Source organism: Rhinolophus hipposideros, assembly GCF_964194185.1.
Source record: "Rhinolophus hipposideros genome assembly, chromosome: 19".
Lineage (NCBI taxonomy): Eukaryota > Metazoa > Chordata > Mammalia > Chiroptera > Rhinolophidae > Rhinolophus > Rhinolophus hipposideros.
This window is the reverse complement of record NC_138065.1, coordinates 40,591,969-40,613,423: the sequence shown is the minus strand read 5'-3', so window position 1 is coordinate 40,613,423 and position 21,455 is coordinate 40,591,969. Positions and strand designations below refer to the sequence as shown.

Sequence of the window (21,455 nt, the reverse complement as noted above, 5' to 3'; positions counted from 1 at the left end):
AACACAGATCTGAGCTCAGAAAGGAAATTAGAAATACGTAGAGATACAGATTGGAAGGTCCTTGTCAAAACAGAGTTGAAGTTGCTAAAGATCCCAGTAGAGACAGGATATGCCCTCAAACCCTTTTTCTTTTAAACAACCTTTAAAGAAACTTTTCTTTAAAGCAACTTTCTTTTTTACAACTTTAATTGCCTATTGTGGCTTTATAAGAATCTCTTTTCTCCTGATTGGATTCTGTATTATTTTCTTGTGTTTCTTTTGGCCGCCTCCCTTTTATTGGCAAACTCCGGGAATTTAGAAAGCTTTAACCAGTATTGGCTGTCCTCTTTTTTGGAAACAATTTCCTTGCTTTATGAGGCTAGTCTCCTGGATTTTCTTTCCTCTGTCTTCACTGTCCTTTTCGTTCCCTGATCCTTTAACTCTTTCTTCCTCCCAGCACTGCATAAAGGTGACCAGTCCTCAAGGTTCAGAGGCAGAGATTTCTAGTTCTCTCTACATTCTCTCTCCATTGGAATATTCAGCAACTTTAACTTGAACTCTCAGCTTTTGATCAAGCGTTTCCAATCTGTATCTCTATTTCCAATTTCCTTTTTGAGCTCAGATCTGTGTTTTCTCTCTACTGCTAGAAATTTGCACTTAGATTTCTTGCCTTTAATTCACATTCAGCTGACCTAAAATAAATATGTTTATCCTTTCCACAAACTAACACCCCCTCTAACCTTCCCTTACTGGTACTAGCATTCTCCCAGGCCCTAGACTAGAAAAGTGGTGGCCTTAAAAAAGGAGAGAAGTTGGGATTGTTAGGGGCAAGAGGAGTAGTAGGGATAAGGAAACAAAATTAACATATCTAGAATAGATTCTTCAGAGGGACTAAAACAAAATATCGGTACTTATGGGTTGCATTCCCAATGTGTCCTGCTAAATTTGGTTGCCATGGATCAGAGTTGCCTCAAACAAAATTAGAGCTCTGTAACTGCATTTTTTGGGGGAGGGGAGGAAGGAGCTTCCTGCTGGGCTAAAGCTTTTCCCACTAATTAATAAAACAGAGCTCGAGTTTTTCTTTTTAGAAGCATCCAAGCTAATCCACTGACTTCAGGGTCACAGCTCCCTGAACTGTAACTCTGAGGGTTCTGTTGTACTCAAGCACCCTGGAGCTTTCTTTGATTCCTTTCTCTCCATCACTTCTTATATTCAGTCTGACACCAACTCAGATTTTCTTTCTCTAATATGTCTCCCAAGTGTGTATTGTTTTCCACTCCTTCAATCACCATGAGGTCCAGTTTCTTATTATCTCATTCCTGAGGTATTTTGGCTAATATCTGCTGATGTTTTTGCCAATGGTCTTTCTCCCTCTAATGATCAAGTCTTGTGGTCAAAAGGACCATAAAGTAAGCTAGTCCAAAGTCCATCTAACTCTTACATCACTTCTCTAGTGTCTCTCACTGCTCCTCTAAGCTGGGATAATTAATCTACCTCAAGCACAGTGATGAAGTTGAGTAACATATTACTCCGTTTCTTCAAAACCTCCCATGGGTTTTCCAGAGTAAAATTTGAACCCCTGACCTCATATTTAAGTAAGGCTCATTAATATAACAGTGATCACTTCTTCAGCCTTGTATCTCCTCAAAGCCTCTCCACCACCCACAGTAGACCACGTAACAGTTCCTCAGATACACTATGCTTATTTGCCCACTTGGTTCTCTCTACCCTAGAATGTTCCATCCTCTGCTTACAAAATCCTCCTGATTCTTCAAGATCTCAGACTCAAATTCACCTTATTTGAAAATTCCTCCCATAGCGTTTCATTTATATTATGCAGGAGAAATGCTATTCGTATAACATTTCATTTATATTACGCAAAAGAATAGCTTTACTAATAGCTATGCATGTGTTTATCTCCTTCAGAAAACTGTGAGCTCCTTGAGGATATATATTATGTGGTACTTTTGTTTTCCTGAGAAACTGTGAATTCCTTATTCTCCTGACTTGATGCTTTTCAGACATTTTGGTTGGTCTTCCAGGTGGCAACGTGTTTTTATCTAATTATTAATGAAGCATTCAGTCTCTAGCGCTGCACGAGCAGTATGGGAGCTGCAAAACTGAACTCTTGGCACGGATGATATGTTGGGATCGATGACAATACAACTGCTGCCCTGGCACAGAACTGCAGTGGGGCAAACTGTAAGTTCTAGCGCCTGATGGTGGCAACACTTTCCTTATTAGATCTCCCTGTGAGACATGGTTTTGGGCGTTCTTTCTAAGAGGTTAGCTTTGAGCCTAATGTTCTAACCATCCCAATCGCCTGCGAACTACCTCATACCCTTTACTAAAACTCCTTTCCTACTCAGGTAGTTTCTGTTGCTTACCACCAAGAACCCTGACTGACAGATTTTCCTTAATTCCCCATAGACCAACTAAGTCAGGATCATAATATTTAACGAGACTTTGCTGAAGGCTCAGGGATAATACAATGAAAAGACAACACTAAAAGTAACCTGTCACTGGCTACTAGCTAATTGTTGCTCTCAGGGTCTACGAGCCCCTACGGAAAATTCACAGGTCTCTGTACCGAGTTTCTAATATGGCGACATGTGCAGAAGCTAGCTTTACCCTTACCAGGGCCAATTATCTTAAGGCACACCATACTTTTAGGGACCCATGAAAATATTTTAATTTTTTTAAATAGAATTTTTAACATATAATTATAATAAATATATGTAAATGATAATGAAATGTAATAATGAATCCAGCCTGGATTATACAGTCATAAAATAAACTATGTGTATGTATGTGTACATAGAAGAATAATGAAATAAAAAATAGACGCACACATACACAGTCAACTGAATATTGACAAAGGCGCAAAGTAAATTCAATGGGATAGGGAAGTCTCTTAAACAAATGGTGTTGGAATGACTGGCAAATGTACAGAAAAAACCAAAACCTTGAGTGCTTGCTTCAGCAGCACATATTCTAAAATTGGGATGATACAGAGAAGATTAGCATGGTCTTTGCACAAGTGTTCTCACCATATAAATGGCAACTATGTGAGACAATACATATGTTAATTAGCTTGATTGTGTTAATATGTTTATTGTGTATATGTATATCAAATGCTTTAATTAGAACAATCTAATTAAATAATGGACAAAAACCTGAAGAGACACCTTACTCAAAAAGATAGACAGATGGCAAATAAGCATATGAAAAGATGATCAATATCATACGTCATTAAGCAATTACAAATTAAAACAATAATGAGATACCATTATTCACCTATTAGAATGGCAAAATCCAAAACACACACAACAAATGCTGGTGAGGACACGGAGCTACAGGAACTCTCATTCATCACTGGTGGGCATGCAAAATGGTACAGTCACTTTGGAAGACAGTTTGGCAATTTCTTACAAAACTAAACATATTCTACCATATGATCCAGCATTTGTGCTCCTTGATATTTACCCAAATGAGTTGAAAAGTTATATCTACACAAACACCTGCGCATGGATGTTTACAGCACCTTTGTTCACAATTGCCAAAACTTGGAAGCAACCAAGATGTCCTTCAGTAGGTGAATGGATAAACTGTGGTCCATCCAGACAATGGAATATCATTCAGCATTAAAAAGAAATGAGCCATCAAGCCATGGAAAGACATGGAGGAACCTTAAATGCATATTACTAAGTAAAAGAAGCCAATCTGAAAAGGCTACATATTATATGATTCCAACTATATGACATTCTGGAAAAGGCAACACTACAGAGACAGTAGATCACTGGTTGTTAGGAGTTAGGAGGAGGGAAGAACAGGCAAAGCACAAAGGAATTTTAGGGCATTGAAGCTGCTCTGTATAATACTGTAACAGTAGATCCATATCATTTTACATTTGTCTAACCCCCTGAATGTATAACACCTAGAGTGAACCCAAACGTAAACTATAGATTTTGGGTGATGATGGTGTGTCAATTGGTAATTATGCGTTTATTGGTTGTAGCAAATGTACCACTCTGGTGCAGGATGTTGATAGTGGGGCAGGCTGTGCGTACGTAGAGGTGGTGGGTATATCCTTTATCTCTTCTGATCAATTTTTTTGTTAACCTGAAACTACTCTTTTTAAAAAAAGTCTATTTAAAAATGCAAATCATAAACTGAGAGAAAATATTCTTACTACATATATCTTACAAATAACTTACATCATAATAAATAAAGGACTCTTACAAATCAAAAACAAAAGGGTGAGATACCAATTAAAAAATAAGCAAAAGACTTGAACAGACATTTCACACAAGTAGACATACAAGTAGCCAATGAGCACATGAAAAAATACTCAACATCATTAGTCATCAGGGAAATATTAATTAAAACCACATTGAAATTCCATTTCACACCCACTAAAATGGCTAAACCAAAAAAGACTGACAACATCAATTGTTGCCAAGTGTGTTGTACAAGTGGAACTGTCATACACTGCTGGTGGGTGTATAAAATGATACAGCCTCTTTGCACAACTGTTTGGGAGCTTGTTATAAAATTATACACCTACCTAATGACTGAGCAATTTCTCTCCTAGGTATCCATCCAAGAGAATGAAAATATACATCCACAAAAATTTAACCAAGAATGTTGATAGCAGCTTTATTTCTAACAACCAAAAACTGGAAACAAATACAAATGCCCATCAACAGGAGTATGGATTCTTAAAAAATGTTATATAGTTATACAAAGGAATATTACTCAGTAATAAAATGGAATGAACTAATACAACAATATGGATGAATCTCTAAAACATTGCACAGAGTAAACAAATCAGACAGAAAAGAATATTTATTGTATAATTCCATTGTGTAATTCAAGAGCAGACAAACTCACCCATGAAGCGTTTAGAACACAATTGCCTCTTTGAGAAGGGAGATTGACTGAAAGAGTACATGAAAGGAACTTTCTAGGGGTGATGGAAGTAACTTATATCTTGATTGGGGTGTTGGTTACATGAGTATAGACACTTGTTCAGACTTATCCAATTATACATTTAATAGATACTTATTTCACTGCGTATAAATTTACATCTGTAAGAAGAAATGTAACCATACATTTACCTTAGCTGGTTAAGCAAGACACAAGTACATCACTTACGAATCTTTTTCACTTTCTTTCCCTCGATGCCTAAAAGAGTGTTCACAACGTAGTGAGTGCTCAGTACATGTAGGAATTAAACAAATGAACAAATTGTTTTGGCAGTTAATTCCTGTGGTAAATTCAGTTAATTTCCTACTGAAAATTCCTTACAGAGAGAAGGACCTTCCTTCAGTGCTTTTCTTAGGTTATCGATGATTGCTCTAGATTTGAGCAAATTAACTCTATTTGGCAGTCAACCTACATGTATGTGTACACATGTGTGCACCTCCATGGTACGCTCAATTGTTTGGGGTTGTTCTCCTGTGATAGGAACTGTCTAAATTGACGAATTATTTTTAAAATGTTTGTCTTATCACATAAATGTGTAGTAAAAATAAACGGAAAAGTAAATCACAAGTACTTTTGAGAAATACTCAATCTTTGCTCAATTAATGATTTTCAAGACAATTTCCCCTCAAAAATAGAATGCCTGCAAAGTTATTCCATATTAATATTATTATTCCATATGCCATATTATTCCATATTATTCCATATTATTATTATGGAATATTATTCCATATTATTCCATATTCTGTATTCCAAAGTTATGCATATTTTCTGTTCCAAGATGATTTCCAATCTAAAACATTATGATGAGAAATGTTTTCTCCATTAATAATTTCAAAGTTTTGAAAAAAAGAGTATATAACTATAGATTGATAATTCATGTTAGGCTAATGTGCAAAAAAAAATGTGTTTTTCTTAGATGTACATCCTTAAAAGGAAATTACTTTCAATACTTAAATGTGACTTGAAAGAATAGAATTTTTAAACCTTCAGTGAAAAAAGGCAGATGGCAGACAAAGATGTGTTATTGAATTCTAGGTATTAAAATGTGGTATCTAAATTCCAGAGAGAATGAGCAAATGGGGATGTGTAAATGTTAATATTTACATATCAGAGCCACATTTTTCAAGAATGTTTTGCTTTAGATTTAGTAAAAGTTGCTCAGAAAATCTTACATCTTTCTCAAAATGAAAATAATTGCATTTCAAAAGTCAGAAGTTTCAACAACTTCCAGGTTAAAAAATGAAGTCCCGGTTAATTTGAAAAGATGATCAGAGACCTTTTACTCTAGAGTATCACTAACATAAAAGAAAACTTCTAAACCACCTACAAGTTCTCATTCTCTACTTTCAAGTCGAGGTCACATTCCTCTCCCCTGTCCGTCATGGGATGGCCTCGTGCATTAAGCATACATCTGGTTTGAATTCTCGCCATATGTGATAAATCAATGCATAACAGATAATAAGTTTGGAAGATGTATTCCTGTTGGTTGTGACTTGTAGTCTCTGAGCCTTTGCAAGTCTGATGATTTTTCCATCTCAGTTTGTCCATGGTATAGTAATAAGAGAAGCCCCAAACACAGAATGTACTTTAGAACTAAGAGCTTATCTCCAAAGACATCAGCAGGAAACTTGAACTAATATCTCTGATACTGCTGTGTCTTTATGAGCTTTGAAAACTGAACCCACCATTTCACAGCTTCTTATACTACGGTCCTTTTTGTACAATTATGTTTAGTAATTGGGGATTGTTACTAAAGTATAATGGATATTTACTATTTGGATTATTCATAATTGATTCTTGTGTTTTAGTACAAATATGCAAAAAGCCGAGCACCATTTTGATTAGTTAAAACAGAGCCACCAATTATGGGAAGGCAATTTAGAATAGTGGTTACGGATATGGACTTGCCCACCGTATTACTTGAGGTGACTTTGAAATGCTTTAAACCTCTATTTTCTAATCAAATAAAATGGAAAGAATGATGGTAACTTCCTCCTTGGATTGTTGTACAGATGAAATGAGATGATGCTTATAAAATACTTAGCACATGCCTGAGCTTGTGTGGTTGTTGGCTATTAGTACAGTTGTGAATTTACTTATGACTCTTCTAATTTCCAGAATTAAAGCTAATATTGCCAAGACTGGAGCCCTCTGAGCGATGCTGTTCCACAGTGTGTAATTAACATGGTCCTCAAGGGAGAATTACTGCTATTGCTTTGCTATTATCCACCTACAAACTTCTGAACCACCTACAAGTTCTCATTCTCTGCTTTCAAGTCGAAGTCACATTCCTCTCCCCTGTCCGTCATGGGATGGCCTCATGCACACTTCATGTGTGTCTGTCTCTCCTACTAGATTCTGGGTTCTTTGAAGAGAGGACCTATGTCCTATGTCTCTTAATTACCGAGTCTGGTGAATTGTAGACTCTTGCTAAGGGAATGTGTAAATGAACATGTAGGCAAATACAGTTGAAACATCAACTTTAAATTTGTGTTGTTTATGTGGTTTTCAGTAATTTTCTAAAGAATAATTTCTTTTAAGTGGGTCTAATAAAGCGATATAGATATTATAGCTACAAATAAAGGAACCCTTAACGATTATATATTGTTCTTTGTTTATATTTCAAGGAGGAGGTCCAGTTCAGGCATTTTATAGTTGAGATACCTATTAGACATCCAAGTGGAGAGGCTGATGAGGAAGTTGAACAGAAGTTTGGAAAGGTCCTGAAGTTTCCAGAAACTTAGAGAAGTCCGTAAGTTTGGAGAAAATTGGGAGTTGTCAACATGTGAGTGGAACTTCGAGCCATGTGACTGATTAAGGTTATAAATGATCAATTATACCTTAATTTATAATTTAGGTTATAAGTTAAAAAAAAAAAAGAGGTGCTAAGATTAAACCCTGGGACATTCCAAACTTAAGAGTTTGGGGTAATGATGAGAAGCTACAAAAGAGACTGAACTGGAAACGGTCAGAGAGTCAGAGAAATTCGGAGAACCAAAAGAAAGCCAGTCATCTGTGCTCAGCTCTCATTGTCCCTGACTCTTTTCATTTTATGTCTCAGGAACTTTCCCAATTTCGGTGCATTATGTAGAAAATCTAGTTTTCCTAACTGACCTTCTGCTTCTCATGACCCTCACTCAGTAATTCTCTGTGTTGCATATGTCTTCAGATTTGGCCCACCTAAAACTTGAGGAGTTAGAGTCAAGGTCAGGGTGTTCCTATGCCAGCCTCTCTCATATCAGCCATGCTGTACCATGCCCTTATTCCTCACCTTACTTGTCATCCTCACAATTAGAGGAGAAGGAGAGATCGCTACTCTTGGTGTTCTTGACTTCAGAACCTCTGATTCAGCTTTCACCCCCTTACACTTATCCTGAGCCCTGTTTTTCTGGACTTCCTCCCTGCTTGTGTATTTTATTCTTGCTCCAGCTCTGGGCCTATGGCTACTTTGGACAAACAACCTATCCTTTTCAGCCTGTCCGTCTACTTCCTCACAACCCCATACCTACTCTACCCCATATTATACGGCTAGTGCCCTTGCTGTGACCCCTTGGGTCATTTGAGCCATATTTGAAGGGAGGTGAAGTCTCTTGAACCCAGCCAAATATATTACTCAAACTTTTTATCATATAGTCATCTCAAAGAGTCTGAAAAATAAAAATTCCCTGGAATGGAGTTGCATGAGATAGAAAATGCAAACATTTGATTCTCAGCCTACAATTGGTACTTGCTTCTAGCAATCACACACTAAATCAGTAGGAATTTCTTGAGGGAGTACTAAGGAGTCTAATTAGCAAATAACATCTGATATTTCCCCTACAGACCCTGGGACATAAATTAGTAGGAGGAGATAGAATCCTAAGATAATTATATAGATCCTAGGACTCTTTTAAAGGGTTATTTGGGGGATCTATAATCATTGGTCGGTTCCTGTTTAGCCTAAATTCTTAATAAGTAGGGTTAGAAATGTTTAGGGGAATGGCAATTGAGGTCTAGTGATAAGCCATTTGAATCCCTGATTTTCAAGGCCACTATGCTACTAGATCTCCAGAAACAAAGTCAAGAATTCCCAAGTTCTAGTTTTTCTGTTTGTTTGGCTGATGATGCCTGATCTAGGACACATGTTTTCTTTACCCCCTTCAGTTAATGATAGATAATGATAGTTAATGATAGGTAGATATGTGCTGAAATTTTCACTCATTTTTATTAGATAAGTTTACTTTTTATATGTAATCGTATCTTTACAGCTTTTGTAATAAAACACATTTTATTCCATTGTGAAACATTAAGAAATAATTTAGAACTAAAGGTCCTCAAAAATCCTCCTTTCCTTAAATATAATCCCGCTTAATAGTTTGGTGGTTACTCTTTTGAATATTTTTATATTACAAAAATGGGATATATGGTACATATTGCTGAGAAACTTGATGCTTTACTTGATATCTCTGATATCTTTCTACATCAGTATTTGTAGCTCTCATCATTTTTAACAGCTATATGATGCAGTACTGTATAAAATACCAAAATGTATTTAGCTAAAAATATGGGTTATAGTCAATTTTTCACAAACACAAGCAATGCAAAAATTAACATCCATGTATATATTTCTTTGCACACTTGTGTGAGTACTTCTGTAGGATACAGTCCTGGAATTGGATTTCATAGGCTAAAAGAAACACACACTTAGAATTTTGAGAGATAAGTACCAAATTTCCCTGTTAAGAGGTTGTGTCATTTTTCATACATATCAATAATGTATGTGCTATCTGTGTTCACAAACATCGACCAACAATGAGTATTATGATTGTGTGAACATGGTAGGTAGAAAACTACCTTTTTAAATTTCCACTGCCTAAATGTTCTTGTATGATTAAACTAGATATTATTTTGTCAAATATATAAGTATTTTTAATGACTACGTTTTAAAATGTGCAATTATTATCATTATTTAAAAGGATGCCAAACGTATCTTAGGAACAAGGCATATAGCACATATATATATATGTATATATGTATATATGTATATATACATATATATATATATAATACATATACATTACATTGTGTCAAGTGCTAGGACCCACATAAAGATGAATAATGACTGATATTGAAAGATGAATAATGACATGGTGAACTCATGCTACTTTCACTCCTGTGGAGTGGAGGGCGGTACTTGCACACTACTAATCTAAGCAAATGAATAGGAGAGAAAGTTCCTAAACGTGGTTTGAGAACTAGTCAAATTTCAAGTTCCAGTTGGAATATTAGATTAATGTATATCATTTAAACTTTTACTCTCGGTATAAAACGTTAGTGTATTTTGACAGAATTCTTTAAAAATCAACATCCAAGTACAGTTCTTCTTGGAAGTCCACCAATAACAGACTCTCCTGTTGGTCATTATATTTCTTTGGATAGCTACAACAATATCACAGGACTTTCCTATCACGTGGCTTCTCCTGACTGAAGATCATTCTGGAGTATTCAATACCAAAGAGAGCAACCTCATTGCTTCTTTGTTCTTTTCCACTGAAGAGCTCTGTATTTGCTGTGTTTGTTGATAGAGATGGTTCTTTTTCTGTACCATGAATGACCTGGCGTCTATGAGTTATGTTTGTGACATCTTTTTGTAATTCAGTTTGTTTTAACTATGTGTCAAACCTCAAGCTAAAGGCTGGGGTGAAAATATGGCCATGCTTAATTAAAGAGCTAAGTCAGGAAATGAATAGGTTGGCAAATAGCTAAAAACTGGATCATGTGGAAGTAGGGATGGCTGTGTTGAGTTCAGGCTCATAGTAGTCTTTCAAATTTTAGGAAAAGGTCAAACCTGGGCAGCTAATGTGATGAAGTCCAAGAGTGAAGACAGGAGGCTAAAGATGTGTAAATGTGAAGTCAAGGAATTGGAAATCTACTAACTATAAACATTGATACTGTTCCAGAGCTAATTAAGAACTAATTAAATCAGAATAGGAATGAGAGTTGGAGAGGGACACAACAAAGTGAGTTAGGCCACCCACTTGTCCCTAACAGGGTGTGATGACAAGAAGGTTCATTTGTAGCTACCTTTATCCTATCTTGCTCCATATGTGGCAGACTTTATAATTCTTAAGGCAGCAGAGTCCATTCTGATCTTATAAGCATGATCAATGAAACATGTTTATTAAAAAAAATGATAAAACAACAATGTCTTACAGACTGACTAAAATCCTTAGAAAATATCTCTTCCCGGATGTAACACATCAAACCTGTTTTCTAGGTTGACCAGAATGGTTTTCAGATTTACCTAAATTATAACCTACTTTGGTATGTTATTCAATGTATATTTAAATAGTTTGCTTTTGTGGAGTATAAAATGCTAATAAGTCAGCAGATGAATACTGCAAAAGTTTCTGGATCTTCATGTAGTCTAAAATAAAAGAAAACTTTCTTTGTATGGGTAGGATTTGGCAGTTCTTTTAAATTCTTTACTAAAAAAACATTTCCAAGAAATGTGTTAGATAAGTGATATCTTTACGCTTTACTTTCTCACCCCACAAAAACCATTCTAGCACCACACTTGTTTTAAGGGGGAAGAATTTAAATGTCCACAAAGACAGTGTAAGTGAGCTGTAACTCGCTGTAAATATTTTGCACTTTTCATCTGTATACTTCCCAAAGGATCATTCAGCCTTCTTTCCCAGGGAAGTTTCCATTTCAGCTTTGAGTTTTGATCTTAATTATCTATTCCTTGTTTGTTTTTAGGAAGATGTTCCTAACTCAATGCCAAGGCACAAATCGCATCTCTTGCAGAAAACATTTGAAAGGAAAAAACCTACAAAGTTTGTGTTGAATCGAATACATTTTCTTTATATTAGAAAACTAAAGCCATGAATTATTCAACCATACTTTATATTAGAAGTTTGATTATCACAACAGTATCTCCCATTAATGCACTCATTATTACTGCAAAGAAACAGTTGGCTATTTGTGCTGCATCAGAATGAAAACTTTTATTCATTTTTGACATTTCAAACACATGCTACTTCATTATTTTAATAAAGTGCACTAACAGATGTTAGGCAGAATGTGGCCACATCTGGGACATATAAAATACCATTCCAAGTCTCCATAGGAGGGAAATAGCAATATTGTTTAGTTCTCTCCAAAAGTCTAACTAGTCCATCTCATTTAATCTGTTTAACTCCTTTAAGTTGAACACTTAAAAGTAGTACCAATTATTTGGGTTGTCTCGGGAATATAAAAAGGAATCAAGAACTAAAACATCAGGGGAAAAGCCACAAAAAGAAACACACTATGCTGAAACAAATGAACTTCACTAAAGCTTGTGGCTAGATATATATATTTAGCTGGGGAGGTTGTAAATCTTGAGTTGCCTGCTTCCTGAAGCCACATTGTATTCTAATTCCCTTTTGGGCCTTTCTACAACATCCCTACTGAACTTGACCCTTTCAAAGAAAGCACAATACATCTCAAAGATACCAACTAAAAATTTTGGTAGAAGATACATTTTGACAATATCTATATCTATATCTATACATATATAGATAGATAGTGATTAAATCCCATATTCCAGTGTTCTAACCTAACTTTTAGTTTTAATTTTTTTTAACTTTTATTTATTTGTGTTTTTCCAGGACTCATCAGCTCCAAGTCAAATAGTTGTTTCAATCTAGTTGTGGAGGGTGCAGCTCACAGTGTCCCATGTGGAGATCGAACTGGCAACCTTGTTGTTAAGAGCACCACACTCTAACCAACTGAGCTAACTGGACGTCCCTGTTTTGATTCTTAAAGCAAGTTTTCTAAGAAAACAAAAACAAAACATGCTGGTTTTCTGTCAATGGATCAGGTTCATTGTATACTGCTATGTTCAGCATCGCCTCTAGCTTCCTGAAAATAGACCACACTAAAGACTGGAATAAATACCAGTGCTGAGAGGAAGCTCTGGAGATATTTGTCTCATAAACTGCTTACCAAATAGAAGGAAGAAGAAAATGCTGGAATTGTGTATGCAGCACGGAGCCAGAAGGCACATGTGGTTTAATGAAAAATATCCTGGACTTGGAGTCAGATGACCTAGATTTGAGCCTCAACCACTTTGAGCTTCATGTGACAGAAGTCGCATTTCCCTTGTCTATAAAGCAGGAATAATACCTTTGAGGATTGTTCTGAAGATTCGGTGAAATAATGGATATAAAAGTGCTCTGTAAACTGCGAGACATACCTAGCCTATCTATTGGTGGCCTGCAATCTATATCTCAGATGAGCAGGTAACAATTAGCTATTTGGAGCACAGTTGAAAAGAAATCCATATGGTGGATATAGAATAGGCAGGTGTGAATTTCCATTTAAGACAGAGTGCCTAAATAGAGAAAGTCTCTGGAGGGACTAAATACAACCTTGATAGAAATTTTTGCTCTTACGTGGTACAAGTGAGACAAACCAAGCTGATATATACTATTCTATTTTATATACACACTGGGATCAAAGATTCGCAGTCTTTCATTCTCTATTTCTTAAGCATCTACTATATGTGCCAAACACTGTGCTAGTCTCTATCTAGGTCTACACCAATGGACAAGATTTCTGCTCTCAAGAAACTATTACATAAGTTACATTAATGTTTTTATTCCAAGCATCTGGTAAAGTGTAGGCATTATAAATGCTCAACCAAAGTTGGTTAAGCTGAACTATAATCTTTCATTTTGTAGCATTACGATAGCAAAAAGTCAATAGAGGTGATTTTGTGATCAGAGATGCCTGCCCAATTCACTGTGTGATTAACAGAGTACTGCTTCTGCAGTTTTGAGGTAAGAGAATCTTTTTAACTGGAGTTCATCTAGTCACCGACCCATAATACAATACTTGTATTACGTAGTGTTAATGTGATGGTTTCCTACTTAAAATACGATTATCATTTTCAATTAGCACACTTAACATGGGGGCAGAGTGTAGGTAGAAAATGTTTTTCAGGGAGGTATATCCCTTATGTCAGTTCAAAAAATTAGCAAAAAGAAAGTAGGCTGGATATGTCAAATCACTATTGATAGACTACTATGGACTTGACTTTGATTTAATATACAATTAAAACAAAGGAGAAGAAAATGTAAAGCCCATTCTATTATCACTATAGTCAACTCATAACAAGTACAGTTTATTTTTGAAAGCATAACTCTTTAAGCTACTCAAGAGAGCTAGTGTTATAGAATAAACTTCTTGGAGTATTTTCATAATATCTAGGAGATAACTGGTGGGGTCTGTGTTTTTGACATTAATATTGTTCACCAATATCCCCACTTCTTCTGAATTCAGTTCAAGGACTGGGTTGGAGGACTCAGTCCCCTTGCAGATCAGTGTGTAGGGGGGGCACTATGTAACCAGTTTTGGTCAGTGAAATGTGATCAGTGATTTGTTTCCTTTCCAAGAGAAGGCTGTGAAAAGTTCATAGGGATTCTTTAGTTTTCTTCCTTTGTCATAGAGACTTAGTTGCTGTGTTCTGGTGATACAGCTCCAAGATGGTGGACCCTCTATCAATCTGGTTCCTAGAGTAACTGGAATAGAGTGAGTCTAATCCACATGAAGCATGAAACATGAGCAAGCAATAACTTTTATTGTGTTAAGACATGGAGATTTGGGGGATATTTGTTACTACACCATAACATAACCTTTCCTGATTAGTATAGTCATGGAAGGCCCACAGTATTCTCAATGCCAAGTTTTTGAGTAAGAGATAAAATAGATAATACCAGTTCCATTCATTCGTCTTTAGTGTCTTTCATATTAAGGATACTAGCCTGAAGTCTAGTTTTTTAATCACATTTAATCCAGATGCCCCATAAGTTTTCCATTTTGCCACTAATTCTCTCATGAATCTTTTTTAAGTACTATATTTTTTATTTTCACAGCCTTTTAGCTAGAGCAAAAGGTTCTGAATTATGAACATCCTTAACTGAATTACACATGCAGTCATCCTAAATAAAGACAGGAGACGCTTCTGCAACTGCACTATGTCTAGAAAGTGGACCCTTACAGGAAGGGAGAATTAGAAACATTACTGTTATTTTGATTTTTTTTTCACATTGGAGGAAGAGCTTAACCTTGAAGGGCTTGTAGAATCAGAATTATAATTTCTTATTTAAAGCTATAGATAGTAGGTGAAAGTTTTCAAATTACTGAAAAAGAATAATGCTTTGCTTTTGATTACTTTAAGGGATTGTTAGGTAGGATACATAATGTGTTGTCTTTAATATTTTAACTCTTGTCCTCTTTTTTTTTCCATCTAGCTTAAATGTCCTACTTAAATCCTAGCTTCTCAGGAATCATCCCTGAACACACCAGCTGGAATTGATCCTTTTCTTTTCCAAAATCCTAAATAATTTTATACCACTTATTTTGCATTGCTTGTAGAATTTTAGAGAGTTCAAAAGCTGGAAAGGACCTAAGAATCATTCAACACGATCCTCTCACTTTTGCAAATAAGGAAAATAAATCCAGAGGAGTTCTGTAATTTACTTAAGTACCATAGTTAGAGACACCCTGGAGGCTATAAACATAGTTTGTCCAATTCCTAGGGTAGTCCATTCCTTTACACCACAACTGCCTTCACATTTACTGCCTGGTATTATTGGTTATCTTTAATTAATTAATTAACTTATCTATTTTTCAATTAGAGTTCACATTCAATATTATTTTATATTATTAGTTCCAGGTGCACAACATAGTGGTTAGACACTTATATAATTTACAGAGTGATTCTCCGATTGGTTATTTTTTTCAGAGAAATTAACATCCTACGGTCGGGAACTCTTTACCTTCTTTGTACTCCTTCACTTTACAGCTTAATTGATACACATTTTACGTATTTTTTTGGAGACTAATTGGTTGTGTTTTAGGTAATGTTTACATCTATGCCATCTATTCTTACAGTCTCAAGTTCAGAAGATGATACCAGAGGGCCAGCGAGGTAGGAATAAAACGGCAGCAAGATAGATCCTAAGCGCTGATGAGAGCCATCAGAATGCTTCCAGACGTCTACGACTATACTTCTAGACTCGAAGGTCCTTTTCCCTGGACTCATTAGATCTTGTAGGTTCACTCCGCAAGGATGCAAAGTGTGTGTCTGTACAACGGGGGTTGGCAAGGTGCCGAAGTGCAGGTGAAGTTCTAGAGGTGAGTGAGGAAGGAGGATTTCTCCGCGGCGGGATGGGTGTGAAGCACAGGCGACAGTCACGGGAGAGCACTCGGGACCCAACCCCCGTCCGCCGGCCTGGGAAGCGCGGCGGGCGAGCCGGGCAGGGGCAGCCGCACGCAGGCGGAGCGGAGGACGCCGACCAGGTCCCGCCGTCGTCCGCGGGGCGTTGCCCGGGGGCTGCGTCGGCCCCGCGGAGGGCGCGGGGGGCGGGGCCGGCCGGCCGGGGCGGGGCGCGGGGGGCGGGGCGCGGGGCGGGGCCGGCCGGGGCGGGGCGGGGCGGGGCGGTGGCTCGGCCCCTGCGCGGCCGGCGCGCGGCGGCGCTCTAACGCCGAGCCCGTCCCCGGCCGGCGCCTCCGCCCTCTCGCGCGCTCGCTCCTTCCCGCCCTCCCCGCAGCGCCGGCCGAGCCGGCTTCCCCTCAGTCTCTCATGAATATTGAGCGGCCCCTGTTGTATTTCCCGAACTCCATTGCGGAAGCCGAGGCTCGCCATATTGTGCGGCGGCGCCGGCGGCCGCGGCGGCTTGGACCTGAGTCTCGCTGCAGCCGCGGCCAGCGGAGTCCCGGGCTGGGGCCGGCGCCGGTGAGCGAGGGAGGCGGGCGGGGAGGCGGAGGGCGCGGGCGCGGCGGTCCGGGGCGCTCGTCGTTTGGGCCGGGCTGCGGGCGGCCGGGGAGGGGTGTGTGTCCGCGGGGGTGTGAGAGGAGATGGCGTCGCCGCCCCCGGCCGCTCTCGGGGCGGGGATGGCGGGGGAGGCGGCTCTCATTGTTCCCGTTTCTTGGAGGGTCTCGGCGGAGGCGGGGAGCCCGTGGCTGGAGGAGCCGGTGGGGCGCGCGCAGGGATTCCCGCCTGCCTTCGCGGCGAGCCTCTGCCCGGCGCTCCTCGGCGCGGGGGCCGGGGCTGCGGGGGCCGGGGCTGCGGGGCGGCCCCCTCGCCTCCCGGGCCGGGGCCCCAGCGTCTCCGCGGCCGCTTTCCGGAGGCGAGCGGCGTGGAAGGCGGGTGTTTCCCCGCGCCCGCGCTGCGTGTCTGCACCGCGGGGGTGGGGGCGAGCGTTTCGTGCCAACAGCCCCCTTCCCCCCGGGGGGGCGGCGTCGGGGTTCCTGGCGGGCCCGGGGGGAGACCCCTCCCGGTGGAAACATTCCTGGAGTGCCGCCCGCCCGCTCGGAAGTATCTGTTGCAGGTTTGCTGAAACCGCGAGGTTGCCCCGGAGGGGGTGGGGGAGGGGGTGTCTCGGGGGGTTTGTGCTGGAAGCTGCGCGTTTGGAGTCCTGTCGTGGACGCTGCGATCCGCGGTCCCCGCTGTCGCCGCGGAGCCCTCCTTCTGGGTGTCAGGAGCTTTGGCTTCCTACCGAGGTAGCTTCCCTGCTCCCGGGAGACACTGTTCGGAACAATTGGTCCCCGACTTGGAGGTGGTTTATTCTGATCGTGTGTCCGTGAAGGCCGTGCTGGCTTCGCTCCTGGAAGCCCTTTTGGGTCTCGACTGCGTGGCTGTCAGAAGTTGTAGAGAACGTGTGCCCCTTTCCTTGGGCAAATGTATTTGGAATCGTCCGGGTTCCTTGGGGTGTGTGAAGAAATTGGCTGCGAAGAGGATAGGTTGGCATTCGTTATTTTAGTACCATGCTGTATTTTAAAAATTTAAAAAAAAAAAAATTGAGACGCGGTTTCAGTGTTTTCAGACTGAGAATTATGTTGAAAACTGACGAATGAGTGGTTTGTATTTTAGAATCTTCTTTGGGGAGTTCCAAGGCGATCCGCTGGAATACTTGTAATAATTGGTGGGTCATATACTTACCCAGTTGGCCTGGGGGTATTGTTTAATATTTTGGTATCTTAGATTGGTGTTAGATTTGGGTTCTTAAAAATGAATATTTGACCTTTTGATTTATAAAGAATTTAAATGGCAGCAGTGTGACATTTGGTTATTCCTCTTCTCCCCCGAAATTTCTGCTTGTTGCAATCAACAGGTATCTTTAAAAATCTTGATTGTACATTGAACGTGCCTTTTTAGTAAAATAATGAGTAGTTACAGATGAGTCCATTTTCTAGGGGTAGCACAGCAAATATGGCCTCTCACTTTTTCTAAGGATTTGAGTTATTTTCTTCAGGTATATCCTTGTGGAGTCCACATTTTAGGTTAATTATAGTTAAGTGTGGGAGTGAAATGGAGAATTTATGAAGGAAAACTGCCTGAGTAGGCTAGTCCCTTTGAATATATGAAAAATATGCTTAGGTCCTTAAATGTGCTGCATAGAAAAATTTCAAATTGGAACCACTAACACAACTGTAGACATTCAAAATATTGAGATTTTTAAATTTGTCTCTGCTGTGTGCAGCACTCAGCTATCTGCCAGGTTGGTATGAATAGAAAGATTGATCAGGTCAGTAAACATCTTTGGAATTTCATTTGTCTGTTACTGACCTTCAGTGTGTCCTGTCGGGTCTATCTCCTTAATCTGATTTATTCATGATTTGTGTTTATATTATGCAGTGGTTGGCGTAAAGATATATGTCTGGTGAAAAATATATAACCCAGTATTTCAGTGACAGTTTCATTTCTATACATTAGCAGAGAAGCATAATTTCTTCCAGCAAGAGAAGTGAGTTAACGTTAAAATGCGTTCTATTAAAATTATGACAGCCTTCCTAGTATGACTTAAAGAACCTCATAATTTTGTAGTGACTCATTTATTAAATCTGGAGAAATCAAACAATATATCACAGTTTGCAGTTTTTTTAAAAAAAGAAAAGCACTGTGAGATTATGTTTATTCTGCACGTCTACAGATCTACACTCTATTTTTAATTAGTATTGTTTATTACACATGCTGGGGGAGACATACATTGTCATCAGACACCAGTTACTTAATTTCTTTGAAATCTTTGTTGTGGTAACTTATTGAATGTTTATTTAAATTTAACTGAGTAGATCCCTCCTATAATTTGGGGTATAAAGGCACAATAACAGTTATCCTATCTATTCCCTGAAGGTCCAGATAGCCTTTCTATTTTTCCCCCTTCTTCTCCTACCCGGTGCCCCCTCCAGTCTTTCACTTTTTCTACCCAATGTGTCAAATGGGTCCTCTGGTGTCTTTTGTAAAGAGTGTAGTTTGGTTGATTTTACATGGATATACTTACTGTGGAAATACTTGGCACCGAAGTAGAAGCTTGTGTTAGTACTATGTTCACAGGCAGGAGCTAAGGGACGAATCCCTGAGGTTATAGATGCTAAGGGTGTGGGGGTCTGTTACCCGGTTTTATGCTCTGTGGAGGAACTCCAGTGGAACTGCCCCCAGATTTTCAAGCTTAAAATTCTTTTCACTTCTCGTTTTGTCTTACAGATGTTAGGCAGCTGAAGTGGTAGTGTGTCTGTGCCCCGTGATACTTCTTGTTGGTGCTCAGCATCCTGTATATACATTACTACAAATTCTGAGAAAGTCCTATTGCTTGGATTTGCCTTCTCCCATTTCATTTAGGGAATGGATGAACAACATGTTGACTGCTTCTACATGTCTGCCATTTTGTCGTCATTTTAAAAAATCATTTTATTAAGTACAATAATGAGAAATTAATTTTGAAATTAACCTCAGATTAAATTGTCTAATGAGGTCATCTTATTAAGGGAAGTAACAGATCAAATGAAAAATATCAAAACATTTTGGTTATTTGTTTTCAACAGATGTGTTGATTATGGGCTCTTCTGCCAGAGGGATTTCTTTTTGTTTCTGTAGAGTTGTATTTTATGAAGAGGTTAGATTCTACAGTCAATGTGTACAATGAAAATCACATGTAGTAAAAAAAATATACTTGAAAATTCCTTAGGAAGGGAGAGTAACATACCAATAAGTTCAGCTCAGCTTTAGTGTTGGAACAGATTGCTCTTTGTATTGTTGAACACTAGGTGAAGCAGTTAGTTTGCAGTTAGGGACTGTGTTGAATAACAGAATAGAAAAGTTTTTAAATATAGGAATCACATTCAGCATGGTACAATGCTCACACTAGGAGAGGCTTGTGGGAACTCAGACCCCTGAGGAATGGCACATCAGCTCTAACATCTCACATTTCTCAAGGATCTGCGCTGTGGTGAAAGGAGGTGGTTGTGTGTACTTGGAATTGCCTGCATTATTTAAATATTTTTCATTTTCTCTTGTTTTTCAAGTTGAATAGTTTAAATCATAAAAGTTAACTGTTTTTCTATCCCGTAACTTGACAGAAATTTCAAGGGTTTTGAGCTATCCCGTATAGATTTTTGTCTATCGGAATAGCTCCAAACTTTCTTTACTTTCCCCTTCAGTGAAGAAGCAGGATATCTCAGAGGAGAGCAGTTTGAATCACTATGTTTAATAATGTATTAGTTTACATTAGTAATGTAGAGAAAACAGAGACTTCAATGGGAATTGCAACAGAGGGAGTTGGTTAAATGGTGGGTTAAGAGCCAAAAGAGAACATTACGGTAATCAACTTAAGAGCTCAGAGAAGAGGTTCCATTGCTTTGGTTCTGAACCTTTGAGGAGGTCAGTGTTGTTCAGCGCTGACAGGGCTAGTTCTGGGAGTATGGAAAGCAGCTGGGGGCTGGAACCAATTGCTGCTGCTGGGAATTGGAAAGAAGCCCCTTCACCCCTCTTCCTGTTTCCTAATCTTCATTGACTACCTCCATTGGCTGGCAAAGCCTAACAAGGAACCTGCTGGCTGCAGCATCCATTAAATATAGTTACACAGTCTCCATAGAGCAGAGTCTAGAATGGTGGTTTTGGCGTTGAGTCAATGAGTAAATTACCTGCACAAATAGTCTAGGTTAACATACAATAATTTAAATAGGGAATTCTGTCCTTACCGAGCCTGTTAAAAAGCATTAATTGGTTATCTTCTGTGTGCGAGACCCTGTGCTAGTGATTAGGGATAGAACAATGAATTGAACAAGGTTTCTGTCCTTGAGGAATTTATAGTCTTAAGTGAGATGACAAACTATTGTACAATGTGTTAAATGCAGTAACAGATGTATGGTGTGCTTTGGGAACCCAAAGGACATAGAAATCTACTTACCTCCTCTCTGCCTAGCTAAATTTAATGACTCCTCTTTTTATTTTGTATTTTGATCAAATCTAACATCATTCTCTCTGACTCCTGTATGTTCAGCCCAACTCCTATGAAAGCTATTTCTGAGATGCCTCAGTTTTGTCATGTAATCACAATTGTTAGTTAAGCATTTCTCTGTGCTTTATTCAGCTGGGTTAGGAAAACCATCACTTTCTTTGCACTTTTAGCCCAGCCTAGTACTGTGCATGTAGAAGATGTCTATGGAATACTTAT

At 38.9% G+C, this 21,455-nt stretch overlaps 1 protein-coding gene across 2 annotated transcripts in view; it reads left to right on the top strand.

The window, feature by feature from the left end:
• Positions 1 to 16,424: 16,424 nt before the first annotated feature.
• The window catches only part of RNF2 (ring finger protein 2), a 33,848-nt gene continuing 28,817 nt past the window's right edge, over positions 16,425 to 21,455 (top strand). The window contains exon 1 of one of the 2 annotated variants that reach the window (XM_081025201.1): positions 16,425 to 16,735. The gene's annotated coding sequence lies outside the window, so the exon portion shown is untranslated. Of the gene's footprint in view, positions 16,736 to 17,052; positions 17,331 to 21,455 lie in introns of those variants that run through there. The other variant, XM_081025203.1, reaches the window with a different exon arrangement.